At 42.7% G+C, this 6,046-nt stretch overlaps 1 protein-coding gene across 1 annotated transcript in view; it reads left to right on the forward strand.

The window, feature by feature from the left end:
• GLTPD2 (glycolipid transfer protein domain containing 2) overlaps positions 1 to 6,046 on the forward strand; it is an 11,547-nt gene that overhangs the window by 2,207 nt on the left and 3,294 nt on the right. The gene's annotated exons all lie outside the window — the stretch shown is intronic.

Genomic DNA, 6,046 nt, shown 5'->3' on the forward strand with positions numbered 1-6,046 from the left:
CACTGGGCTCAGGGTCCAGGCCCCCGGAGCCCGGCTACCGGGGGGGCGGGGCGCCTGATATCCCGCCTCTGCGGTGACGTCATTCCCTTGCAGGCGCGCCCCGGATAGGGTGGGAATTTTTTTATCTCCTCCCTCTACCCGAAGTCCCGGGAAGGAGGGAGAAGCTAGAGGGAATAAAAGGTATTTTTTGGTAGCCGTCGATTTAGAGCGTTTTTTTTTTTTTTTGTGAGGCCAGCGGGCACTTTAAGGGGAAATAGAAAACAGTGGGTGTGGGAAGATGTGTCATCCCTGTTCCCGGCAGCAGAGAGACTCACGCTCCCCGTGGCTGTCTCAGCCACGCCTATGGCTGCCCTTGGCCAACTACAGGCCAAGTCTCCAGCCCGGACCTGTCCCCTGAGCTACCTCCACAGACCCCGCAAAGGCAACCCGTCCGGCTGGGATCCAATCGCCTCCTCCCAGAACTTGTGTTCCTTGTCTCGATGAGTAAATGGCACCCTTTTCTGTCAACCACCCAAGCCTAAAACCTGTGCATTATGCCTCACACCAGAGAGGCATTTAATCTTTACTAAATGACTTTGGCTGCTCCCACAACGAGAGTGAACGTGAAAGAGCTTAGCATTTCATACACTGAGAACTCCCAAATTACAACTCCAACCCAGTTTACCCTGGATTCCAGAATCCTATCGACACACCTCCTCATTCGACATCTCCATTTGGATTTCAACTAGACATAGCAAACTTAAATGCCTAAAACTATGCTTCTAATTCCCTCTCCTCCAAAGTACCCTCTTTATAGCCTTTGCTATCTCAGTAAATGACAATTCCATTCTTCCAGGTCCTTAAACCAAAAACCTTGTAGTCATCCTGACTCTTCTGTTTCTCGTTCATTGTACCCACATTCAATTTGTGAGAACCTGACTACTTCCCACTATCTCCACTGCTACCACACTTGTAAAGTCAATTTTATTACCTGTATTGTTGCAATAGTCTAATTGTCTCTCTGTTCCATACTTTACATCCCTATAATGTATGTTCAATAGAGCAGCCAAAATGATTATTTAAAATGTAGTTCAGCCCTGACTGGTTTGGCTCAGTGGATAGAGCGTCGGCCTGCGGACTGAAGGGTCCCAGGTTCGATTCCGGTCAAGGGCATGTACCTTGGTTGCGGGCACATCCCCAGTAGGGGGTGTGCAGGAGGCAGCTGATCGATGTTTCTAACTCTCTATCCCGCTTTGTCTTATAGTTGGTAGTTTCAATGTTGTTGTGGGAGGCAGCACACACAGGTCTATACCTTATGCCGCCATCTTGGTTCCTCCCAAAATGATTATTTAAAATGTAGTTCACATTATGTCACTTCCCTGCTCAAAACCTTCCAATGGCTTCCTATTACATTCAGATTTTAAAAATTAATTTAGCCTTAGTTGGTTTGGCTCAGTGGATACAGTGTCAGCCTGCGGACTGAAGGGTCCCAGATTCGATTCAGGTCAAGAGCACATGCCCAGGTTGCCTGCTCGACATCCAGTAGAGGGCGTGCAAGAGGCAGCTGATCAATGATTCTCATCATTGACGTTTCTTTCTCTCCCTCTCCCTTCCTCTCTGAAATCGATAAAAATATATTTTTAAAAAATTAATCAGGAAATCTTCTGTATCATATTTTCAGTTGAGAATGATGAAAAGCTTTGTAAAGATCCTACCTGATCTGACTCTGCATTAGCCAAATTGACCTCCTCAATATTCACTGGACATGTCAGATTTGATCCTGCCTCAGAACCTTTGCACTTGCTCTCCCCTCTGTCCATACTGTTTTTCCCCCAAATAGACAAATGTCTTCCCTCCTTACTTCCTTCTGGTCTTTATTCAAATATCTCCTCAGTAAGATCTTTCCTGATTATTCTAAAATGTCAACACACACACACACACACACACACACACACGTCCTAACTTCCTTCCTTGCTTTATTTTTCTTCTTATTCAATTCACTCTCTAACATACTGTATATTGGAATTCTTTATTTTTTGTTGTCTCCCCCAACATATATATAAGCTCCATGGTGAGAGACCAGTCGGGAGCCAAAAACCAGGATTATAGGCTTTATTAAGAGAAAGAGACCTGCCGGGCTGTCTCGAAATGGGAGAACAGTAGCATATGCAGAGGTGAGCATGCCTTTTGAGGGAAGGAATGGGGGCTTAGTGTACTTGGCGTGCGCTGATTGGTGGCTTAATATATGGTCCATATAGGAACAAGGGCTTAGGGCAGTGATGGCGAACCTATGACACGCGTGTCAGAGGTGACATGTGAACTCATTTTTTTGGTTGATTTTTCTTTGTTAAATGGCATTTAAATATATAAAATAAATATCAAAAATATGTCTTTGTTTTACTATGGTTGCAAATATCAAAAAATTTCTATATGTGACACGGCACCAGAGTTAAGTTAGGGTTTTTCAAAATGCTGACACGCCGAGCTCAAAAGGTTCGCCATCACTGGCTTAGGGTATTTGGCAGGTATTGATCGGTGGTTCAATGTATTGTCCATATAAGGTACATGGTTAGTCACTTAGATATTTCCGGGCTGCAGGTTACATCATACTCCGGCCACCAGTTGGGGGAAGGGAGGATCTATCACATGGGGCTAGAAATTTCTGTCTATTTTGTTCCCTGATGTACCTTCAGTGCCTCACACAGTAAACACAATGGTTTCTTGTTGAATGAATGTATGAGCCCAAAAAATAGTTCAGATGGCTGGAGCCAAGAGAGTCAAATAGAAAAGAAGGGGGTTGCATAACAATGTAAATGTACTTGGTGTTACTAGATTGTACACCAAAAATGGTTAAAATGCTACATTTTATGTTGTTATTTATATTTTACTACAATAAAAAAATGTAAAAGAAGCCCGGCTGGTGTGGCTCAGTGGTTGAGTGTTGACCTAAGAACCAGGAGATCACAGTTCAATTCTGGTAGGGACACATGCGGGGGTTGCCGGCTTTGATCCCCAGTGTGGGGCGTGCAGGAGGCAGCCAATCAATGATTCTCTCTCATCACTGATGTTTCTATCTCTCCCTCTCCCTTCCTCTCTCTGAAATCAATAAAAACATATTTTAAAAAGTATATAAAAAAGAGAATTGACCAATGAATGCATAGATAAGTAGAACAAAGTGGTCATCTCTCTCTCCCTCCATCCTTCCACTCTTTCCCTTCCTCTCTCTCTCTCAAATCAATAAATAAAAATTAAAAGAAAAAAAAGTTATTTGAAAAGATCAAGAAAATTAACAAAACTTTAGCTAGACTAACCAATAAAAAAAGAGGGAAGACAAATGATGAAAATCAATAATGAAAGGGGACATTACTACAAATCTTAACAGAAATAAAAGGGATTATAAGGGAATACTATAAACCATTGTAAACTAACAAATTAGGTAACCTAACAGAAATGGACACATTTATAGAAAGACATAAAGTACCAAAATGGACTCAAAGGTAAATAGAGCCCTAGCCAGTTTGACTCAGTGGGTAGGGTGTCGGCCTATGGACTGAAGGGTCCCAGGTTCTATTCTGGTCAAGGGCACATGCCTGGGTTGTGGGCTTGATCGCCAGTGGGGAGTGTGCATGAGGCAGCTAATCAATGATTCTCTCTCATCATTGATATTTCTATCTCTCCCTCTTCCTTCCTATCTGAAATCAATAAAAAAAATTTTAAATAGTGAGAATACATTTTTTAAAAAAGTAAATAGAAACTCTGACTAGTCCTATAATGAAGAGATTGAGTTAGTAATAAAAACTTCCCACAAAGAAAAGCCCAGCAACAGACATTTTCACTGATAAACTCTACTGAATGTTAAAAAAAAAAAAAATTAATGGCAATCCTTCTCAAACTCTTACAAAAATAGAAGAGGAGGGAAGTCTTCCCTACTTATTCTAAGAGGCCTATATTACCCTGATGCCAAAGATATAAAAAAGCAATTACAGACCAATATATTGATATATTGTATGAGTAGAGATATAAAAAATCTTCAACAAAATACTAGCAAACGATATATAAAAAGTATTAGCCCTGGTCAATGTGTTCAGTGGTTAGAGCACTGCCCCATGCACTGATGCGTCATGGGTTTGATTCCCAGTCAAGGACACATACCTGGGTTGCAAGTTTGTGCGATCCCCAGCCCTGGTTGGGGTGGTGTGGGAGGTAAGCAATCTATGTGTCTCTTTCACATCAATGTTTCTCTCCTCTCCCCCTCCTACTCTCTCCACCTACCTACCTCCTCCCCTCCCTCCGTCCCTTCCACTCCCTAAAAATCAATGGAAAAAATATCCTCGGGTGAGGATTAACAAAAAAAGTATTACACCCATGGTCAACTGATTTTCAACAAAGGTGTCAAGACCATTCAAAGGGAACAGAAAAGTCTTTTCAACAAATGGTGCTGGAACAAATGAATATCCACGTACAAAAGAATGAATATTGGATCTTAGCCGATTTGGCTCAATGGATAGAACGTCGGTCTGTAGACTGAAGGGTCCCAGTTTCGATTCTGGTCAAGGGCACATGCCCGGGTTGCATTGCAGGGCTCCATCCCAGCTGGGGGCATGTAGGAGGCAGTGGATCAATGATTCTCTCTCATTATTGATGTTTCTATCTCTCTTTCCCTCTCCCTTCCTCTTTGAAATCAATTATATATAGATATATATGTGTGTGTGTATATATATGTGTATATATACACATGTACATAGAGCCCCTACACATTATATACAAAAATTAACTCAAAATTAATCATAGACCTAAAATATAAGAATTAAAATTATAACACTGTTAGGTGAAAACATAGCGGTAAATCTTTGTAGCCTTGGGTTAGGCAACAGTTTCTCAGATATCAAAAGCATAAGCAACTAAAGGAAAAACACAAAATTGGACTTCACCAAAACTTAAAATTTTGTGCTTCAAATGATACCAATGAAGAAAGTGAAAAGATAATCCACAGAACGGGAGAAAATATTTGCAGATCATGTATCTGATATAGGTCTAGTATCTACAATATCAAAAACACTCTTACAAACTCAACAAAAGATAACCCAATTTTAAAATGGGCAAAGGACTTCTTCAATAGACATTCCTCCAAAGAAGATAAACAAACGGACAATTAGCATATGAAAATAGGCTCACCATCACTAATCATTAAGGAAGTACAAAAACAACAACAACCCACAAGATACCAATTCACACCATCTAGGATGGCTAAAGTAAAAACACACAACAACAATTAGTGAGGATGTAGACAAATTGGAATCCTGTTACGTGGCTGGTGGGGATGTCCAATGGGACAGCTATTGTGAAAAACAGTTGTCCGTTCCTCAGAATGTTGAACAGTTAGTTTATGACCCAGCAATTCCACGCCTGGCACTGTATATACTACCAGGTATATACATACCTAAGAGAAATGAAGACAGAGTGTGCTCTCTCTAAGTCAGAGGCTCAAGTCTGTCTTGAAGACTTTTTGACTTGCAACCCCAATCAGATATATCAGTACCGCACAATCCAATCAGAAGCATAGCCCTTGCAGACTGGGTTGTGGTTTTTTGGTGTGTTTTTTTTTTGCTGGGGGGGGGGGGGGTTTTTTTTTTTTTTTATCTGTGTTTTTGTGGGGGGGGGGGGTATTTTTGTTTGCTTACTTGCCTGCCACGCTGCCGTCAAGCATTCACTGTCGCAAAAGAACGTCCTCCCACATTTTTTTTCCCTTCTGCCGTCAACCGTGGCCCAGCTTCGCTCCCAGAAGGCCTCGGGGCACGACTAAAGGGAGTGACAGAGCGCTTTACGACAGTTGCTTTGTGGCAGCACCAGAGGAGAAAGATGGCGGCCACCTTAGTAGCTAGAGGAGCGGGTCCGGCACCAGCCTGGGGGCCGGAGGCCATTACCCCCGACTGGGAAAACCGGGAAGTCTCCACAGGGGTGAGGAAGGACTCGGGGTTCAGGAGATGTGCGCACGTCTGAATGCGATGGGAGGACAGGCCTGGGAGCGTTGGGAGGCCTGGGGGGCGGGGGCGGGAGGGGGTCTGGG

The sequence above is a fragment of the Myotis brandtii genome, unplaced genomic scaffold (assembly GCF_000412655.1).
Source record: "Myotis brandtii unplaced genomic scaffold, ASM41265v1 scaffold728, whole genome shotgun sequence".
In the NCBI taxonomy this organism is placed as follows: Eukaryota; Metazoa; Chordata; class Mammalia; order Chiroptera; family Vespertilionidae; genus Myotis; species Myotis brandtii.